Genomic DNA, 23,165 nt, shown 5'->3' with positions numbered 1-23,165 from the left:
TTCTTAGTTTCATGGTTGGGCTGTTTGGCCCTTGTGATCTCATCCAACTCTAGGATTGCAAGAGTCTGTGAAAGGAGGGAGGGGGCATCCTTGCTTGCCCGCATCCTGCACCAGAAAGCGTCTCCTCGCTCTTCCCCCCCCCCCTTTCCTCCCGCCTCTTCCCCTCTTAAGGTGGCGCGGCAGGATGCTGCCTCCTCGGCCGGCATCGCCTGGGCCTCTCCTCCGGCGGGGTGGCCTTAAACCCAGGCACCCGCCAGCCCCTCGCCAGCCCCCTTGGCCAGCCGCGGGAGAGGCGGCGCGGCTCCTTTAAGGAGGCTCCTGCAGCCCGAGCCCAGCCGGAGCGCGTCCCGCAGCCGGCCGAAAGAAAGCCCACGCCGCTCCTTCTCCTCCTCCTCCTCCTTCTCCTTTCGGCTGCCTCGGTGGACTTTCCCCGCCCGGCGTGGATGCTCCGCAGGTGAGGCAGCCCCTGGGCATCGCCGCCAAGCCCCCGCTCTTCCCCAGCCGCCGGTGGATGGATGGATGGATGGATGGATGGAGGTGAGACCCGTTTCTCTGGCGAAGAAGTAGGCGACCTTGGGCTCTGCCTCTTTCTCTTCCCTTGCTAGAAAGAATCCTGGAAGATTTCGATTTTTTCTTTCTCATCAAGGGAAAGAAAATCGAGCTTGTTTTCCAAACACGGAGCAGTGGGTTCAAACTGCAGGGAAAGAAAGAGGTTCCACTTCAAAACTTGCCGAGGTGCCAGATAGTGAGATGGAGGGTGATCGCATCTCCCTGCCTGGCATTGGAGGGTTTTAACTTGGGGCTTCTGTCTGTCGGAATGGGGTTGGACTGAATGGCCCTCGGGGGTCTCTTCCAATTCTAGGATTCGGTGAACTCTTCCAGGTTCTGTCATGCAGTCTTCCCAGCATTTCAGGCATCGGAAGAAGTCATACACTTGTATCGTGCCCCTTTTTCCCCCTGCCTTAAAGAAGAGACGGGATATCATTGCAATATGACAGCTAGTGTGGTGTAGTTGCTTGACTCTGGAGACCAGGGCTCAGTTTCGCATAGTGTGACAAGAGTATGTGCAGACTGCATACATATTTTTCATCACTCTTAGACTGGGTGGCCCTTGGAGTGAGTCTTTTCCAACTTTATGATTCTATCACCATAAGGACCACCCAACCCAGACTCGTTTGTTTTCTTTCTTTCTTTCTCTCTCTCTTTCTTTCTTTCTTTCTTTCTTTCTTTCTTTCTTTCTTTCTTTCTTTCTTTCTTTCTTTCTTTCTTTCGAACACCATAAGGACCCCTTTCACTCACCCAACCCAGACTCTTTTTCTTTCTTTCTTTAGCCAGGGTTAGGAATAATACCTGCAATTTCATTCATTTGATGGGTGCATCTACATTATAGAAATAATGCAGCTTGATACCACTTGTCTTTTTACGAGGCCTCAAGCCTTCTCTGCCAAAGAGTGATGGTGCTTCTCTGCCAAATAACAACAACAACAAAAACAAAAATATTATTTATTTTTCTCCCTCATGGGACCCAAAGCGGCTTACATCACATTAAAATCACATAAACAACTATCAGAGTACATCAATAATATAAGCCTAATAGGGGGGAAAAGCAGGTTAAACAAAGCATTTATGGTATAAATTCAAGTTCATGAGGCATCATATCAAGACATATATTGCACAGTACTACACCAAAGAGTGGTGGTGTTTCACCAAAGTACAACTACAGTATTCTATAGCGTTAAGCCATGGCAGTTAAAGTGGTACTGAACTGCATTAATTCTACAGTGTAGATGTCTTAGGCTTTGGGGATTAGGTTGCAGAGTTTTCCCCTTGTATGGTTTGGAACTGTTGGAACGGAATACTCTCCTCTTCTTCCTCTCATGTTCTTCGCTTCTTCCTAAACCAAACATCCCTCCTCCAGCTGGGTAGGAGTTTTCTCCCTTCCTCAGCAAGATTGTGCAAACCCTGAGCTGTGGAAGTGTCTCGGCAGCGGTGGAATGTGTAATCCTTTTGTTGTCTGCATAGCACTCCAGTGACAGAATATTATCTAATGATCCATTGTTTAACCATCTTTTTTTTTCAAATACAAAATGTCACCTGTCTGCAACACAAAGGGGGAAGAATAAAAAGACGCAAGAGGCATATGAACTGGGCAGCCTCCTTGCTTAAGGATGAAAAGCAATGCGTTGATAAAGAGAAAGGAGGACTCACATCAATAATTCCTCTTTTGTGTTGATTAACCAAAAGAAATTACAAGGGGGGTGGGGAGAGATGTCACAGTATTAAAAAAAGAGGGTTCCAAAATGCACATGAACAAAAAAGTCTCATTATGACAACTTGACAAAATACAATTACATGAAATTCTGAGAAAGTACATGAGAGGGGGCACTTTGAATGTGTCGCCAAGCACAGAAAAAAAATCTTGATTCCCTTTGCCCTTATCATGTTTGTGTTTTTTTAAAAATTAGGCAGCATATTTCTCTCAGTTTTGTTTGGAGATGAATTTGATGAAGGCAATAATAGCTTCACTTCTCCTGCTATTCTACACCACTGAAATCAGAACTGTGAGATAAGGTGGGGAGGGGGTGCTATCAGCAACAGCAAATGGGTTTTAATTTCCAAAATGAGAGGGATAGAGACAGTCTCACTTGACATTTTCGTTTTCTGATCTCAAAGACATTATCTGATCGGATCAATGGGAGAACTCAGGATCCAGTTGTAGTTGCACGTTAGCGAGGGAGAAGTGCTCAAGACGTGTCTCAAGGCATCTGCATGTTCCTGGGGCTGAACCGTGGCACTGAAGACAGATTCCAGAGCAAAGTCCCTGCAGACCTGCAGCTCAGTTTAATCTCTGTGCAAATCAGGCAATGGCACTGAAAATATACAGTGTTTAAAGTAGCAGCAAGAAAAAAGGTTTAATTGATGCTCTGAATGTAGCTACCCTGGATCTGCATGCAGCCCAGATATAATGTCTGGGGATAAATATTGGCCTGCCACCCCCAAGATTATCTTGAATGGTCCCTCTGTGTTTTGAAAACCTGCCTGAAGTTCTGCAGATGCAAGTTCAGGGTTGCAGGCATACGTAAGAAGCCATATCTGCTGGAGATCTCTCTGCTCTCATATGGTTCTTCAAAGCAGAGACCATGTTAGATCCAGATGTGGATATCTGAACATTGGGATCTTGCACAGCAAGATCACAAATGACAGTTTCAGATCCTTTTTCCTTCGGTAGCAGATAGGGGATATTTCTTTTGCACAAAGTGTGAGAAGTGTGCAGGGTTGAGTGCCTCATTGCATAGTATGTGTCTGATCTATTTCAACCAAAACAGATTTAGCAATGTAATATTTCCTCTCAATCATGCATCCCATCAAAAGAGGACCTGGATTAATCTATTCAAGAGGGCAAGTGCCTTTTGCAGGTTGTGTTGCCTGAAAAATCAAATGCCAACCAAGCACATCTTATGTGGTTGTTGAAATTCAGCTCAGAGGAAGTTGGGAGTTGCTAGCCTGTTTTCTCTGAGCTGTTAAAGAGGCACCTGGAAATACTATGGGAAAGCTGTGCTGGCTGAAACCAACAGAACTAGGAATGGCAAGTCAGACCAAAGGGAAAGAGACAGAGCTGAGATAGGGAGCTGAGGACAAGGAGAGAATTAATAGCTGAAAATTAGTGGACATGGGATAATTTCTTTCAATGGGAACCCCCAAAATATGGCTACGAGGTCACCAAGGGCACCTGTTAATTTGGTTCAGATGACTTGAAGGGAAAGTTTCCAGCACACTCTGGCAAAGGGATAACACATTTAAAAAACCTGCCAAAAATACAGAGACACAGAAAATGTCCTTTGAAACCATGCCTTTCAGAAGGGTGCCAGACTGTCTCATGCTGGAAGCCTAAGTATTATAGGCTGGAAGCACTTTCTACACATACCACTTACCACTCTTATTCTATCAAGTTCCCTTGCCAGACAGGGATATATAGAAGGGGTGTATTTCACTTCTCCAGAGCAGGGAATGAAAAACCAAGCATCACCAACTGCTAAGGAAAGGGTTACTCAGTCTAAGATAGTTAGAATTCATCAGTTCTGTGGGTGTTTTTATATGTGATGCCTGTAAAGATGACCTAAACATTGAAAATGATGGTGCCAGACAAAGGTTTGGAAATGTCAGTATTATCAGAGGATTGTGAGATCTGTGCTTGGCATGCAAACTCATAACTGTTGCTATATGATGTGTGAATTGGCAAGGCTTATTACAGGTTAACAAGTAAATGAAGTTGTTTTCAGAAAAGTCCCAAAGTACGTGACAGAAGTCAGTATCATTGGTAAAACACAGCAAGGGAGAAACAGGTCTTAAATGATAAAGAACATTTGTATAAACTTTTATTGGTTTTCAACTGTTTGCATAACATGCCTATACTATGTAGGAGACTCCTGGCTAGTGCACAGATATTCCCAGTCCCCTGAGACAGAATGTAGAACAAGTGTTAATTAACAAACAGTTGCTTCAAATTTTGGTGCTAAAGTGGGGAACCTTTCCAGTGATTCAAACCCAACCAGACATCATACCAAAATTAGACAGTTCTGTAATAAAAATGTTTTTCATTACTGTCGCTCATTTTAATGTGTTTTGGGGTTGCCAAACTCAAAAAATGCAACTAAAATGTTATGCCCTGTACAATTCTTTCACAAATGCAATATTTTATCCATTCAGTTGTTGCTCAGTTTTGTTTGAGTGCAGATTTTTCTATCAGCAAATTAAAGTGTTTTGAACATCTGTTAGAAAACTTTAACTTCTTTCTAACAGTTTACTCCTCAAAGAATATGTAGTCACATATTCCAAAATAAAAATATCAAATCAAGATTTTTAAAAACCCTGCACATGATGGAGCAAATCTAATATCATTTTTGGATTTAGAATGGCAAACTCCTATAAAACAAGAATACATTTTTAAAAGTTTTTATGACACCCCCCAACACCCCCCCACACACACACACACCTCCCATTTTGTAAGTCTGTATTATTTAATACCTAGGGGATCTGAATGTAAATAGCGGTTTCCTTGCAAGGAGAAGGTTGATCATTTTGAGGTGACTTATTGAGTTGGTGTGGAGAAGGATTTTAATCTATTCTTGTTCTGCTGCAGTCTTTGACAAAAATAGCTTTCCAGAAGTTGCTTTTTATATTGGCAGGAGAGATTCCCTCATTAGCATTTTAGTTTCAATGAAGGTGGGATTTCCTTTTAGTGAAAACAGCCACTTCTGTGGGATGGTTTTTAACAGGACCGCAGCAGAATTAGAAATAAATAAATTCTGTCCTCCTTCCCCATCTTTACCAAGTTGCCACCTCTTATTTATTTAAACATGTATATCCCACCCTATATCCAAAGAGCCCAGGGAGGCATGTAATAAAATAAAATCTTTGAAATGTTAAATAAGTAAAAGAGAATTCATGACAAAACATGTTAAATAACATAACAGTTTGAAACACATTCAAACTCTTTAAGCCATGGCCATAAACAAATTGTACAAACTCAGTAAATTTCTGATTGGAAAATACAGAATTGATTATTTGTAAAGAGAATACCCAAAGCACTTGTAAAGGATTCTGAATAGTTAACCAAAGATTCTAACCCTCAACACTACATAGTTGGCCTTCAATACCCACAGTCGCTACATCTAGAGATTCAACCAACCAAGGCTTTAAAATATTCAGAAAAAAGCAAATATATATTTTGCCATTCACCAAGCACTACACTGATGTGTAAGAACATCCTGTTGTTGCTACCTGCCAATTCACAGATACTTGGGTTCCCTCTGGCACACTGAGTTGTTTGTGGTTTTACATATGGAATGTTATTTTACAAAGCCATTGTATATAACATGCTATGAGTATTCACAGGTGTTGATATCCATGGGAGGGGCCTGGAATCAAACTCTAGGACCTAGCATAGATTACACTGTAGGTGCACCCAAATACATGGAAGAGCAATATGTGTGGAGAGAGAGGAGAGATGGAAGGGAGCCTTTACAGAAATGGGCTGCTATGAGTTTTTGGGCTGTATGACCATGTTCCAGAAGCATTCTCTCCTGATGTTTCACCCACATCTATGGCAGGCATCCTCAGAGATAGTGAAGACTGTTGGAAACTTGGCAAATGGGTTTTATATACCTGTGGAAAGCCCAGGGTGGGAGAAAGGGTGAAACGTCTGGAGAGAATGCTTCTGAAACATGGCCATACAGCCCAGAAATCTTGCACCAACCCAGTGATTCTGGCCATGAAAACCTTCAACAACACATCTTTACAGAAATATTCACTGGGTCTGCAGCAGGATAATGGTAAATAAGCCTAGTGGTGCATGTTTGTTAAAGGTTTGCTTTAGATTTCCATATTTCCATGGTTTAGCTCAATTTAATCTCTGTGCACATCAGGCAATGGCACTGAAAATGTACAGTGTTTAAGCTCAATACAGGTTTAGTGTAGCAGTAAGAAAAAGGTTTAATGGATGCTCTGAATGTAGGCACCCTGGATCTGCATGCAGCCCAGATATAACGTCTGAGGATAAATATTGGCCTGCCACCCCCAGATTATCTTGAATGGTCCCTCTGTGTTTTGAAAACCTGCCTGAACTTCTGCAGATGCAAGTTCAGGGTTGCAGTCATACGTAACAAGCTATATGTGCCGGAGATCTCCCTGCTCCCACATGGTTCTTCAAAGCAGAGACCTTGTTTGATCCAGATGTAGATATTTGATCATTTGGATCTTACACAGCAAGTGAAAGATCACAAATGAGAATTTCAGACCCTTTTTCCTTCGGTAGCAGATGGGGGAGATTTCCCTGTGCACAAAGTATGAGAAGTGTGCAGGATTGAGTGCCTCATTGCATAGTTTGCGTCTGATCTATTTCAGCCACAACAAATTTAGCAATGTAGCATTTCTTCTCAGTCATGCATCCCATCAAAAGAGGACCTAGATTAATCCATTCAAGAGGGCAAGTGCCTTTTGTAGGTTGTGTTGCCTGAAAAATTAAATGCCAACCAAGCACATCTTATGAAGCAGTTGAAATTCAGGATAGAGGAAGCTGGGGTTGCTAGCCTGTTTTCTCTGAGATGTTAAAGAGGCAACTGGAAATACTATGGGAATGCAGTGCTGGCTGGAACCAACAGAACTAGGAATGGCAAGTCAGACCAAAGGGAAAGAAGACATTGCTGAGGTAGGGAGCCAGGGACAAGGAGAGAATTAATAGCTGAAAACTAGTGAACATGAGGCAATCTCTCAATGGATGCCCCCAAAATATGGCTACAAGGTCACCAAGGGCACCTGTTATTTTGGTTCAGGTGACCAGAAGGGCAAGCCTCTGGTACACTCTGGCAAAGGAATAACAAATTTAAAAACCTGCCAGAAATACATGGAGACACAGAAAATATCCTTTGAAACCATGCCTTTAAGAAAGGTACCACACTGTCTCATGCTGGAAGCCTAAGTATTATAGGTTGGAAGCACTTTCTTGGCAGGCAAATCCATAACTGTTGCTATATGATGTATGAATTGGCTCAAAGGCAAGGCACATTGAAGGGCAATGGGTTATTGACGTTGTTTTCAGAAAACTCCCAAAATACGTGACAGAAGTCAGTATCATTGGTAAAACACAGCAAGGGAGAAACAGGGCTTAAATGATAAAGAACGTTTGTATAAACCTTTATTGGTTCCCAACTGTTTGCACAATATGCCTAAACTACTGGCTCACGTCAGATGTGCTCAGTCACCTGAGACAGAATGTAAAACAAGTGTCATTTCACAAACAGTTGCCTCAACTTTATGGTGCTATACTGGGGGGCCCTTCCAGGGCTTCAAACCCAACTAGATATGTTACTAAAATTAGACAATGAAAAAACATTTTTCAGTACTATAGTTGATTTTAATGGTTAGAGTGGCTTCACTTATATATCCAAAGAAAGTCAAATGGTGGATGGTTTTTGGGATGTCCTTTGTGATTTGCAAACTTTTTGTGATTTGCAAAAAGGGTTTGTTCCTTGCAGATTATGAAGTCAATTTTTCTGGTTACTGCATGACATCTGGTCACTCCCATATCAGTGAGGTGATGAACCTGTTTTACAGATAGGGTTCAGCACTTTGGATAGCACTTTTCAATTCAAATGAATTCTTCAGCCCTCTGAGATGAGAGCCATCAACCATTCCCGCATCTACAAAGGATCTTAGAGGTCACTGCAGATCAGTGGAGGCTCTTCACCTTGAATTATAAAGTATACCTAAATGGCAAAGTGTGGACGTTTTCAGAACATCTGCCTTATTCGGATGCTCTTGTTGGAGACCTGAGCACTACTTGCAGTTTCAAGTTGAATGTCAAGCATTTTTTGTTTACTATGTAGGCAGGGAAGTAAAGGAGTCTGAAGGATTGTAAATAAAATTTTAAGAACTTTTTTTAACTTTAAGAAGCTGTTCTTATAAACCCTAGAGCTTCATAAGGGCTGGCCAGGCAGTTCCTATGATCTTGCTGTGCTGGTATTACATAGTCACAATCCAGCATAATTGTAGAAAAGTCACAAGCACAGCAAGTGCAGTTATTTCAGGAATCAAAGAACCAATGCACACTGCCATAATGCCTGCCATTTGTCTTGCTACCCATGGCGAAGTTTGCTGACAATGCCCTCATTTGAGCCATGCATGGAAGGCATGCATCAATGAGGATCAACAACAGACACACAATGAAGATATCTCCTTACAACCCCAAGAAAATAAGATTCCACCAAATGCCTCTCTTATTGCAGCCTTCTATATCTCTAAGTTGACAGGCTGTAGGCAATGTAGGGCTTGTGAAAATCTAGGTGACCTGACCCTTGTAAAGACTGTACTTGGTTTGCTACAGACTATCTTTCCTTTTGCCCTGCTCACATCTTCCCATTTTAAAAAAATGTTCAGTATATTACTGTATGTTACTAGACATAAGCCAAGTATTTGAAGAATGTTCTTGTAAGATTCCTTACAAAGAGTGACTGCCTATTTTTGAACTGTGTTATTACTTTAGTTTGTTTTCCCTGTATTTCATTTTGTAATGTCATTTAGCTGTACAAATAACGTATGTTGGCAACATCTTCTGAACCAATCCCATCTCTTTCATGTTATTGTTTCAAATATCTTCTATATCATGGCATTGATCATAATGGTTATTTCATCAGCTCAACTCTGAGCTGTTGGATTAAGAGGTTGAAATATTGCTTGTCAAACTATAACTCTCAGAATCATCCAATCAGAATGGTGTAAAATATAACTGAAGTGAAAAAATGACCTGGCATTGGTCGCTTAAATCTTCTGAAAGCCACCTGTAAGTTGTCTGGAGCTGTGTGAAGAGAGAGGAAATAAGAAGCAAATAAAAAACCTGGAGAATAACCATAACTGAGTGATAGAAGCAGAATTTGGAAATGTTGATCCAGAAACACCAAATATCGACAGCACTGACAGAGAACATTAATTTTTTGTTTTCAAAAAAATATTTATTTTCTAAAAAATTTCCACACCCCACCTCCCAGCAAAAGGAATCTTCAAAAAGAGTAACTGAAAAGAATGTGAAATCCATTTGTCTTTATTCTTGCCTCTTAATATATAGTGACCTAAATGCTCTTCCTTCAAATTCCATGTTGCCAGAGCAGAACTCTGAAAAATGAACTTTTTGGATCACAGCTCCTAGAAGCTCCAACTATTATGACATGTAGATATGATCACTGGAGGATTCTGGGAGCTGTAGTCCAAAAAAGAATATTTCCAAATTGTGTACATTTCCCTTTATTGGCTCACACATTTTTAGACATGTGCATGGAGTGGCATGGCGATGTGTCTTAATAGATGGCATCTATGATGCTGTATTGTTGTTTGCATAAGGATAACTAGATGGATCATTTTGTTACTGGACACATGCATTTCCATGTAATCTGCACTTGGAGAAGAAAAATGGTTATATAATGTTTCACTTTGCATTTTTGTGTGTATTTCAGTATGCATTTTAATCTATAAGAGATCTTTTGACACAGATTTGATTACATTTTTTTGAAATAAGAACAGTTTTGCAGCTTGCAGAGATTTGCAGAAACTGAGTGTTATTGCATTCTAAACTCTATATTAGTGTAAGAAAAAAATGGGTTAGTTTGATGAAAAATGAGGATTTGGGTTGGGTTGTTGTGAGTTTTCCCAGCTGTATGGCTGTATTCCAGAAGCATTCTCTTCTGACGTTTCGTCCACATATGGTAGGCATCCTCTACTTCTGAGGATGCCTGCCATAGATGTAGATGATACATCAGGAAAGAATGCCTCTGGAACATGGTCATACAGCCTGGAAAACTCACAACAACCCAGTGATTCCAGCCATGAAAGCCTTCAACAACACATTCTTAGGCTTGTTATACCCATGGTATTCTACTTTGTTCCCTTAAGTAATGAAGATTCTAATCTTCTATATATTTGGGGCAGTGAAAAGAGAAGATGGGGAGGCATCTATGTTACGTTTATGATAATTACAATGCAGCCTTGGGGTTTGGTTAAGCAAATGAAAAGTGCTGTGCCTTTTATAAACTGGCAAAGTTAAGCTTTGCTTGTTGGATTAAAATAAGTTCAAGCCATGTATGGTTGAATCTGTGGATGCAGGTTCTGTGCATACAGAGAGCCGAACATACTCCAATACAAGTGCTTTCACTTGTGCCACTTCTTGCCATAATTCAAAGTTTGAAAAATTACTTCTTTTGACTACAGTTCCTAGAGGCCCCATCCAGCCTATTCAGTAGCCATTCTAGCTATGGGATTCTGAAAGCAGTAATCTAAGAAAGTAACTTCTCCATGTTCTAGTGTAATGTATCTGTCAGACAGGATTAACACTAAAGCTATGTCAGCATAAATGCATTATGCCAGAAGACTGTACCCCCCTGTAAGTGCAAAGGGAATTTATTCATGATCCAGCATTCAGATAACTGTTACAGCTCAAAGACAGCATTTTGCACTATTAAAGTTGATGCTCTCCACTTAAATGCTGCTTTTTGAGTGAAAGCTATGGTCCCTCTGGAAAGGGTTGTGTGTGTGTAGCAGCAGCCGCAGCGACTGTGATTGCCATCCGTTTCTTGTGTTCACAGCAGCTGCCACTTAGCATCACTTTCAATGCACTTAACTCTGCACTGAATAAAGGGCTAGTGGGAGTAGCGGGAGGGAAACCTGCGGCAATTAAAACTCGATATTGCGTGTTTTGAAAGTCTATTGATATTGAATTAGAGCATGCTGTATGCCAAAGCCAATCAAAAGTACCAACAAGCGGAATATCCATTAATGAATCATTTCCACTTTTTGAACAGTCGCTGGACTGAAAGTGTGATTCAAATGGTTGGCGTGGGGGGAAGAGGAGAGCCCAACTGGAACAAAATGCAGCCCCCTCTGCTGTGAAGGGAATTAAGTGTCCGTGTAGTGTGCGCAAACCTAAATGGCACCTAAGGTAGGCAGTAATGACTCCGGTACAAATGCAGATGAGTGGAGGTGGGCGATAAAATAATATTTTATATTGAAACTGAGCAGGAATGCAATCCATGATGCTGAAGTTTTATTTGAAAAGCCAAAGTCCCCTAAGTCTGATTATTATTCCTGGTTTCACTGTCTGTCAGCTGTTACTCCTGGAATTTTGAACCATCAGTGATTGACATTCAGCCAAGCATCTAGGAATCAGTAGTTGCTTTTGTTGTTTAGTGATGGGTAAATTCCCTTCAGTTTGGTGATATGCACATTCTTTTCAGTGTAGCTGATACAAACAATCCCCCACATGCAGACTCGCTAAAATAGAAAAGAGAGTCGTATTTTGAAATTCAGAAACTGTGGTGTTCCTGATAACATAAATAGTAGCCAGCAGAGAAGAAATGCACCCCACCTCCTATAAGCATTTGAATGCCGTTTTCTTCTTTTTTGACTCAGAGGTGGGGGAAATTTTCATGGTCAGCCAAAAGGAGGGGAGACTTGGGGGGATCTTACACTTCCCTTTAGGGTAAAGGTAAAGGTTTCTCCTGACATTAAGTCCAGTCATGTCTGACTCTGGGGGTTGGTGCTCATCTCCATTTCTAAGCTGAAGAGCGGTACCTATTGACCTACTCACATTGGCATGTTTTCGAACTGCTAGGTTGGCAGGAACACTTCCCTTTAGGCTCAGGCAAAAACAAACTGCTGTAGCTTCTCCTAGATTGACTATACTTTCTCATTATGAATCTTTGCAATTTTGATTACACTTTGAGGTTTCTGGGCCACAAATATCCCAGTTTTCATCAATGAAATGTGGGGGGATATGTCATATCACTTTCAATCTCTCCAGGAGCAGCCATGTGGCCAGCAGAGAGTCCATGAAAAATATGGTCCCTTTTCTTTTCTCTAATGCAGACCAGGATGGCATTACCAGGGAACTTGATATCCATATTAGGTGCTTAGTTGCTGTGCAAAAATGTATTTCTCTTAGTCTTCAAGATCCTAAATGCTGATGTGTCAGATGCACAAGGGAGGCAGAAGGAAATGAAACCTCACCTGTAGTCAACTCCAGTGGAAGGGGTGGGAAAAGAGCAGGCCAATTGCACTGAAGTGGATTGGGGTTTGGGCTTCACTTGTAATGTGATGGGAGGGAGTCTTTGGTACAGGGTTAGGGAACCCACCAATTCTGAGCATCAGCACAGTCTCTAAATTATAACTGAAACATAGTTGCGTTTTTATAGGGAATACAATGTCACTATAGGCATCCTTCTAAATTGTTCATTTTTCTGGCTGAATGGGAATTTTCGAAAATTTTCATTAATGTTTTAATGTTATAATTTGTTAATTGTTACATGGGGATTTGTGTTGTTGTTTTTTTTACTGTAACTGTCTGTTTTTTAGATTGAAGGTGCTTTGAGTCCCCTTGTAGGGAGAAAAGCAGAATAGAAATAAATAAATAATGATGATGCGGTATTGTGATTTATACTGGGCACAATCAACTAAAAATGTCCCTGGTTCAGGTGTCCCTAAACTAAATGGGAATAAACAAGAGCACTATTGTGCTCTCAGCTCCCCATAGTCTGTGTGGGAAATATTCTCTGGGGATTCTGCCCAACTACAGCTCAATTATCCCGTGGGTTAGTGAGAAAGTGGGTACTTTCTGTACTCATAGCTGATCTTGTTTATAATTCATTATTTTTACCAGTATGGAAAGAAATGTACTTTTCCTCCTCCCCTTCCCATAAATCTTTATTGGGATTCCAGATACTAGGTATCTGCACATATTTGCACTGTATATGTGGCTGTCTACAAATTGATCCTCCTCATGCATACATTTTTCAAATATGCTGGAACATGTTTTGTTTTATATCTGTTTGTTTTGTGACAGAGTCCAGCAGGAGCTTTTTTGTGCTCCTGGTTTCTTTGTCCCCAGAAAGACTACATGGAAACAAAACAGCCATCAGTTGTATATTAAGCTTAAAAATATGGACCAAGGCAGATTCCCTGCATGACTGTTCTTTGTGTTCATTAAAATACAGCGGTGGTGGTATTGTTGTTGTCCATAATGATCTTCATCATCATCATCATCATCACCAATGTCATCATTATCATTTAAGTCCTATGTTTTCCCCAAAGTCAAGATTCAAGACAGGTATCAAATCAAGGGAAGAGCTGGGACTGAATGCAGGTTCTTTATAATTTATGCAATCTGCCAAGGCTGTGGAGATTGTAAAACAAACATCTTACTTCAACTTTGACGTCTCTTTTTTTCTACTATTTGACCCTGTATGTAAATTGGTAATAACAAATTTATTGTAGTAAAACTGCAATGCAAAATATTTCTTTACCATCATGTGAATTTTCAGATCAGTTAGATTACATACAATGTATATATTTGATAAAAAAATTAAAATACATATAAAATGATATATTTACCAAATATTTTATACTATAGGGTGTTTCAAATTGATGAACCCAGTTTCAATGTATTTTTACTCAAATACAAAAAGTTACAATCAGTTTATAAAGTTATCAAGTTTTGCTAACTATTTTGATCCAAAAATAACTCTTTAAAAAGCTCCGCCAATGGAGAATATCTCAATAGGCCTTATATTGTGGGGTCAACCATCTTGCAAATTAAGGAGGCTACTGCTTCCAATTCCACCACTCTAGTTTCACATCCACAGGAACTCCTCAATTAACATCATATGAGATGTGGATCATATCTCCTGTCTGAGTTGTGAAGAAAGCCACAAGAGAGCCAAGGGGCAAGGGCTAAGAATTGTCTTCTTCTTTATCAAACCCCTGTAAATGCTCACATATTCCATCCATTGTATTTGTGCAGTTAATACCACATCTAGGTAAAGGTAAAGTTATCCCCTGACGATATGTCCAGTCATGTCTGACTCTGGGGGTTGGTGCTCATCTCCATTTCTAAGCCGAAGAGCCAGCGTTGTCCATAGACACCTCCAAGGTCATGTGGCCGGCATGACTGCATGGAGCGCCATTACCTTCCCGCCGGAGTGGTACCTATTGATCTACTCACATTGGCATGTTTTCGAACTGCTAGGTTGGCAGGAGCTGGAGCTAACAGCGGCCGCTCACGCCGCTCCCGGGGTTTGAACCTGGGACCTTTCGGTCTCCAGCTCAGTGCTTTAATGCACTTCGCCACCGGGACTCCACATCTAGTTTGACTTAAAAAGTATCTTTAAAAGTATCTTTATATGGCCAATGCCAGACTTACTTACCAATCAATAATAGACATGAATTGTATGATATGGGGGAAGGGTGCTCTTTCTTATGAAAGTAATGTAAAAGCAAATGTTTCAGCTATGAGACTAAATGTGATTTTTCTGATCATCAGGTTAAAATATGGTTATGTGCTGCAGTCTTAAATCATGCAGTTATTGCAATTGCTTTAGGGAAAGATGCTTGTCTGAAAGAAAAGATTGTCAAGTTCAAAATTAAATACAAATCATAGCTGAATAATAAGTGGGCTATTTATTAGAATAAGAAATGGGGTGATTACAAAATGACTAAATTATAATGATGTGACTGTGCCTTTTTTTTTTGGCTGCGCACAACTGGAGCAATTGCAAAGAGCCATTCTTTATAAACCATGTACTAGGATGCCCAGGGGAAGGGTGGCTTTTCTCTGTATCTGCACATACTCAAGGGGAACCCCTTGTACATTAAACATGGGTATAGACAGGGAAATGAATCTAGGGAATGTTTAATGGATCACCATAGCCTCACTTTGAATAGTATTGCTATAAAGCACATTACACTGAGAGTGGCGACTGGGTCAAGGTGACCTTCATGGAATTGCTTGAGTTTCAGGTAGAATCGTAAGGGTGTCAATCCAAGAAATGCTCTACAGTTTGGCACTGGGTCCTTTTCTCATTACATTCATCACTGAGTCTGTTTCTTTAAATGAAATGTAGGGTCAGCCCCGTTTAGTGGTTGGAGGACTAGGATTAATGGCTAGCTATTGCAGTGCAGTGAATTGTGTTGGTGGGAAAAATTAAAACACCCCCCTCCCTTTTCTTTCCTTGCTTATAAAATATGACGGGTCTTTAGCTAACATTTCTTACAAATTTATAACTGCTTTCCCCAGTTGAATAGTCCAGCTCTATCATATGTATGCTGATCATCATCTTATATCAAGTGGCATTTTCAGTGTCTGTCATTTTGCACTAGATACAGTTTCACTGAAGTCCTATCCCATTTCTAAAATGTCAAGAAGTACTTTCCTTCCAGATTATTTGACGAGCTCATATTGAATGCTTCCATTCATTTGTGAAAATGTTTCTGTCTTATTTCTTCAACTTATGTTCCAATTTGTTTTAGATTGCCATCTGAGTACTGCAGGACTGATAAGATATACTCACAATAGAAATTACCATGAAATAGCACCTAAAGGTAGACTGTGCTCATTCATTGTAGTTTTTTTAGTAGTTTCAGCTTGGACAATGCCTCAATGGCTAACCCCATCCGTCTTGGACATGCATCAATGGTGTCGCTGTGTGCCTTCTCCTGGTTTCCAACCTATGGCAACCCTAAGGTGACCCTGTCATGGGTTTTTCTTGGCAAGATTTGCTTAGAGGGAATTTCCTGTTGTCTTGTCTGAGGCTAAGAGCATGTGATTTTTTTAAAGATCACTCAGTGGGTTTTCATGGCTGAGCAGGGATTCAGCCCTGGTCTTGCAGAGTGATCACCCAGGCTCTCATGCAGCAGTGGTTAGCATTTGAATCTGGCTTTAATTCTACATGAATATATTGTGTTAATAGTAATTATGTTGATGTTTTATTATGGCTATGTTGTATATTTTGTGTTGGTAATTGAATGCTTTACCTTGGTAACCGCCCTAAGTACCTTCGGGGAGATAGAGCAGTATATACATAAAGTTATTATTATTATTATTATTATTATTATTATTATTATTATCAGCAGCAGTAGCAGCAGCAGCAGCAGCTCCATATTGTGCAAAGGTTTACATACTGTAACCTCAATTTTGAAAGAAAGGGAATTTAAAAATTCTAGGGATGAAAAATTCACTTGTAATGTTATTTATCGTAGTTGAAATAGATACTTAGGTGTATCTAGAACCAGTATTGTGTAGTGCTTTGAGCACTGGACTACAACTCTGGAGACAAGGCTTTGAATCCACACTCGACCATGATGACCCTGGACAAGTCACATTCTCTCAACCTCTAAGGGAAGCAAGGCAACCCCTCTCAACTAATCTTGCTAAGAAAACTGTGTGACAGGTTTACTTTAGGGTCTCCATAAGTCGGAAACAACTTAGAATCATAGAATCATAGAGTTGGAAGAGACCTCATGGGCCATCCAGTCCAACCCCCTGCCAAGAAGCAGGAAAATCACATTCAAAGCACCCCCAACAAATGGCCATCTAGCCTCTGCTTAAAAGCCTCCAAAAGAAGGAGCTCCACCACACTCCGTGGCAGAGAGTTTAACTGCTGGACAGCTCTCACATTTAGGAAGTTCTTCCTAATAATGTTCAGGTGGAATCTCCTTTCCTGTTCCTTGCAGAGTCCTGATCCAAACACTAGATCAGCCTGGCTCTCATGCATTAGTAGTTAGCTCCGGCATGGGCAAACTTCAGCCCTCCAGGGGTTTGAAGGAACTTGAAAGAACACACAAGACACATGCAAATATGTGCCTAGAATGCAATGAGGAATATTTGCAGGATGATTGGTGAAAAGAGACCTATTAGTTTATGAGTGTGGGATTTTACATATATGCTGCATACAGTGTGTATACTACTAGAGCCCAGACTCCAAAGAGAAAACCTGGTTTGCGAGAGGATAATTGAAAGTGGAAGGACAGTGTGATACTTAATCCTCTCCCCACCGACCCTTCTTACTCTTTTCCTCACTCTAAATTTCACTTCCTCCCCAATGGCTAAGTCTCATCCTGCTATTTTCCCGCATGCTAAATTGCACCCCCACTCTCCATGGTGCTTTGCCAAGCTCAGAATCCATTTGCACACCTTTGAAACTTTGCAAGGCGAAAATATGTTTGTGAGGCAGTTTGATACAGGGAAATGCCAGGCAGACAAGGGCCATGCCTACGCCTTCCTTTTTCTCCACTCTCTATCTTATCCTAAGGGTTTAATACATAGATTTTCATTACCGTATGCATTTACTTCCCTACTGTTGTGAACAATCAAGCATCTTTGTGGAGCTACACTACACACAGCTCTCTCATTCCAAAGTGCAGACAGTGCAGAAAGCCAATTGTGAGAATTGACCCAAGCAGTGCAATCCTCTATGTGTTCTTGTCAGCAGTAAGTCTGATTGAGTTCTCTAAAAACAATCTCCCAGGTATAAATGTATATAATTGCAGAATGAAAAGGAACCCAATGCAGGAAGAGGTTTCTTTAGAATGATTGGGACCATTAGCCCTCCATATTCATAGGTTTTGTAGCCATAGATTCCACCAGCCACAGCTTGAAAAATCATTAATTACTAAAAGCAAAAACAGTTTCATCATTTTGTATAAGGATATCATTTTATTCTGCCATTGTATGTAATTGGACTTGAGCATCTATGGGTTTTGGTATTCACAGGGATCCTGAAACGTGACCCTGGCAGATACCAAGATCACACTGTAAAATAACTCTTCAGTTTATATCTCACTGACTTAGACTAGATTATTAAAATCTGCTGATTTAAAAAGCAAAAAAATAAAATCAGTAAAAGGAAGCTGATACAATTCTATATGTGTGTGTGGAACCATGTCATCTGAAAAGCAAGTGCTTTGCAATTAGATGCAGTTTATTCAGGAAGGCAAATCACATTGTAGCATTGACTGGACTGGATAGACTTTGTGGTCTTTTTGAACTCTATGATTCTATGAAAGTGAATAAAAATCAGTATGACCATGAAATTGATGCGGGTTGAAAGATTTTGTGTGGCCCCTTGTTGGTTTCATGCGGAAATGAAGCACAATTTATTTAAAATGTTGTTCTCAAAACACTAAGGATCAAAATAGTGTTGTTGTTTTTTGTAGCTCGAAATTCAGCTGAAACTGGTCACAAAGCAAAAGAAGCAATTTGTTCTGCCCATTGCCTATTTGAAAGCAGACTGTAATCAGCTGTGAACCCTATTTGAGGCACTCTTCATAAACCACACTGGAATACAAAGGCCAACTACATGCTTTCGAATTGCTTTTTTGAAAAGTTATCCAGATATTTTCTTCCATGGCTGTTCCAATTGCTCCCCATGCTCAGTGAATAAATGTAATGGAAGGGGGCAAATGAACATTCATAACATTTGAATACTTGGTGCAAACCCAAAATGTCATAATGACTGAGAGCTCTTAAAGCTGTATGTTACCAGAATGTAAAGAAAACAATATCAGTTTTGTCGAAGGCTTTCATGGCCAGAATCACTGGGTTGCTGTGAGTTTTCTGAGCTGTATGGCCATGTTCCAGAAGCATTCTCCCCTGATGTTTTGCCTACATCTATGACAAGCATCCTCAGAGGTTGTGAAGTCTGTTGGAAACTAGGCAAATCTGGTTTATATATCTGTCCAAGGTGGGAGAAAGAAGTCTTGTTTGTTTGAGGCAAGTGTGAATGTTGCAGTTGGCCACATTGATTAGCATTGAATTAAGGTGACCAGTTGAAATATTCACATTTGCCTCAAACAGACAAGAGTTCTTTCTCTTCCACAGATATATGAACCCCACTTGCCTAGTTTCCAACAAACCTCACAACTCTGAGGATGCCTGCCATAGATGTGGGTGAAATGTCAGGAGATAATGCTTCTGGAACATGGCCATACAGCAAAACCCACAGCAACCCAAAATCAATTTTGTTTGGAAGGGAGAAGTACTGGAAGTTAAACATATTAGAGTACAATTGTGGACTGATCAAACAATGAGACATACCTTCTTTATGGTGTCAAATATGTACAAGTACATAGTTTATTACTATTCTTTATGGTGTCAAATATGTACATAGTTTATTACTATAATTAAGAGATCCGGAAAGTCACTTTCATATTAAACCTCCTAAAATTCCCAGCCAGCACGTAGAGGATTCTGGTTAATGAAATCTATTTTTTTTTTCTGTTTTAAAATGGTAAGTGTACAGTATTAGATATTTTCCCATACCATAAAATTGAGAACAGAAAAAAATAAGAAAAAAATACTATACAGTGGGCACTTGATATGTGCTGGGGTTTGGTCCCTGCATACTCCATGCATACTATGCAATGGCCTAGTAAATAGGTATCCCTTATATAAAACGACAAAATCAAGATTTTATTCTGTAAATTTATTTTTGAAATATTTTCAAGCCATCAATAATGGAATCCATGGATGCAGAATATCTGGATATGGAGGGCTGACTATACTAACAAAAATGCAGGGAAGGGGGGAGAATCAAAAGTAATAGAAAACGAGAAAGTAAACAGCAAAGAACAGGAAAAATATTTTACATTTAACTTCTGACTTCCTGAACAATGATAATATATATCCTACTATATATTATATATTATCAAATTTTGATTATTACGCATTTCTCCAATTTTACTAACATTTAAAATATCTTCAGCAAAACTAAATCTATGAATGATAAAAACTTACAGTTAATGTACTATACTTTTTTCACTACATAAAGATAACCAAGAGTTCCCAGTTTAATGAAAAAGAAAAAACTCAGGGCCCTTCCACACAGCCAAATTACTCAGAATATCAGGGCAGATAATCCACAATATCTGCTTTTAACTGCATTATCTCAGTCCACACTGCCATATAATCGAGTTCAATGTGGATTTTATACAACTGTGTAGAAGGGGCCTCAGATAATAATAAATCCTTATTTCTTTATAATTATACCATCTTTTCCAGAACATTTCATGAGGAATATCTTGTCTACCTATTGCCTCTCCAACCTAGATACAGTATTAACTAAATATCTATATAAAAACAAATTTCAACCACACACACATATATATATACCTAATCGTGTGTAGTTTATGTGATATGTGTGTGTGTGTGTGTGTGTGTGTGTGTGTGTGTGTGTGCTATAAGATATTATCTATATCTATATACCTTATAGCTTATAACATGTATCCAACCTTCTCCTTAAATATCCTTATATGAACGAGACCTCCCACTTGAAAACAACCAATGATATCTCTAAGGGTCCTTCCACACAGCCATTTAACCCAGAATATCAAAGCAAATAATCCAAAATATCAGTTTTGAACTGGATTATCTGAGTCACACTGCCATATAATCCAGTTCAGTCAGGATTTTTTACAGCTATGTGGAAGGGGACTAAGCCAAATAGTTCCAGTTTTTTTTATTACCTAAAACATTTCTAATTAACATGTGATTTTCTGTCAATTTTCAACCATGGTAAACATTGGCAGAACTCATGCAAGGTAAATAAACCCATTGTACACAATTGTAAAACACTTTTATAATTTCTGCTTTGGCTCTCTGAGTGGGACAACCTCTGCCACAATTTCATATGTTCTTTTATAGTGTTGTTCTTCAAACCTTTATTGTCAATAAAACCCTCTACATCCACCATTTGCTCTCTTCTATAAAATCCCATCCTCATAACAGGATCCTCCCAATCAAACAATCCTATTCCAAGATGCTGTATCTGTCCTTCTCCATTTTCTTTCCAACTTGAAATTCCCTATTTGCCTCAATAGAGGGAGGAGAGCTGCATTCTCCATCATGTTGCGTAGGCCCCTTTGCCATATGAACTTCATTTCCACTCAGGATGCTTTTCCAAACTTTGGTCAACCCTCTCTTTTTGATTTAAGTATTTCAACCCCAATATCTCAATCCTCTGGGCATTTTATATCTCCTTTCGTTCAGATTAATCTGAATATATTTTTTTCTATCAGTTCATGATATAAAGTGTAGAGAGGCATAATTATCAGCCTACGCCTATTCCTCAAGTATGTTCAACAATCACCAATGCTAAAAAAACACCACCAGCTTTTGGCAATGATTGCCAAACCCTAAAGTGCTATCATTTTGGTAGGGAATATCCTGCTCCCACTACTAGTCTAGATACATGTCATTCCAAGACGTTATGCACCACTTAAGTGCAGCCTTCTATATGTGTAAATTAGTAATACTCCTGAAAGAAAGCTTTCTCATTCTGCCTGCTCAAGTCCTAGTTTCATGGATTGTAGACAGTGTTATTGATGTTCCAAGCATCTCAAAGTGTGGTCCTGTGTCTTTTAATGACATATTACTAAATGGGGGCCTTAGCAAATCTGGCTTCATTTATTTATTATTTAATCATTCTAGACATGCACTTCCTTTCCTCTGATTAACTCAAGGCAGTGTGCATTTCTGTAACAAAGAGCTTGGAAAAGTTACCTTTTTTGGGCCATGCAACTATGTGGAGAATTCTTCTCTTCCTCATTATTATCCTGTGAAATAGGCGAGACACTACGCCTGGATCATGGCTCAGAGGTGGCTTCATGTATATCTTACTGGTCCCAGTTCAACATTTCTACCAATATTTATTTATTTACTTACTTACTGATTTAAAGTACTTCTACATTGCATCTGAGCTCACAGGGGCTTCCAATGCATTAAACAAACCAATTAAGACAACACAAAAATAGAACATATTAAAAACACTAAAATCTCCTAAAAGCAGTCTAAACATAATCACATATCTCAATGGGTCTCTCTCTCTCTCTCTCTCTCTCTCTCTCTCTATATATATATATATATATATATATATATATATATATATATATCCTCCATGGGAGAACAGTAGTCTATTATTGAGCAGTATTACTCTCACTGGTACTGTTGCCGTTGACATTTCCTACATGTAAGTCCCTTGAGGTCAGTGGACACGTGCAACAGCCTGTCTAAACATGTACATGCAAATTACGAGAGTTCAGCAAAAGTTTGATCTTGGCTCCAGTGACAGGTATCCTTGTCTTGCTTCAAACACTTTTTCCATATTTATTTTCACAGAGCATAAGGCAGAAAGGATTCCAGTTCCTGATATACTGTTCTGGGTGCTCTCCCCTTTCGCGCTTTGGACGCAGTCCCAACTACAGACTCCCCCAGCTTGGCAGTCTTCCTAGGATGAAACTTCACAATTGCTGGCTACTTCAAGCCAGAAATCAATCAGCCAGGAAATTCCTTCTGTCTGGCACTCAGAGAATCAGAAGCCTGTTTCTAACAGACTTCAAGGCAGCAGCGTGATGAGTTTGGGGGCTGTGCAGAAATTGGGGAAGAACTTCAGTTAAAGCAAGTGATAATTCAGAAATGTCACAGGGAAACCAATGTTCTTATACTCTGAGTGTAATTCCTGCCTTCTCCCACATACATTGCCTTTGAATGAATATCCAAACACACAGCAGTTCTTTACAGTGATATGCCTTGGATTACATCATAGGTCAACCTAACGTTCCTCTTTAGAGCCAGCCAACCTTTCTATGAAGCTAAGTGGGGTGCCTCAGGACCATGAAGGCAGGAGTAGCAATTTCCCAGATGAGCTCTGAACCATCATTTTGAACTACAACTTCCAGAATCCCCAAGCCAACTGTAACCATACTGAGTAGGGAAGATCAGCATACTGAGCAATCCCTAAAAGTAACATTCCCAAGCTCTTACTTTTCCAGAACCCCATAGTTTTCACTCTTGAAAG

The 23,165-nt window shown here is 39.9% G+C and overlaps 1 protein-coding gene across 8 annotated transcripts in view; it reads left to right on the top strand.

The window, feature by feature from the left end:
* The first annotated feature begins 211 nt into the window (after positions 1-211).
* LOC100556963 (galactosylgalactosylxylosylprotein 3-beta-glucuronosyltransferase 1) overlaps positions 212-23,165 on the top strand; it is a 69,412-nt gene continuing 46,458 nt past the window's right edge. For 2 of the 8 annotated variants that reach the window (XM_062974749.1, XM_016992601.2), the window contains exon 1: positions 212-454. The gene's annotated coding sequence lies outside the window, so the exon portion shown is untranslated. Of the gene's footprint in view, positions 538-23,165 lie in introns of all 8 variants that reach the window. The other 6 variants (XM_062974748.1, XM_016992599.2, XM_062974747.1 and 3 more) reach the window with 4 other exon arrangements.

Source organism: Anolis carolinensis, chromosome 3, assembly GCF_035594765.1.
Source record: "Anolis carolinensis isolate JA03-04 chromosome 3, rAnoCar3.1.pri, whole genome shotgun sequence".
In the NCBI taxonomy this organism is placed as follows: Eukaryota; Metazoa; Chordata; class Lepidosauria; order Squamata; family Dactyloidae; genus Anolis; species Anolis carolinensis.
The sequence above is the reverse complement of the archived record's forward strand: the minus strand, read 5'-3'. Positions and strand labels throughout refer to the sequence as shown.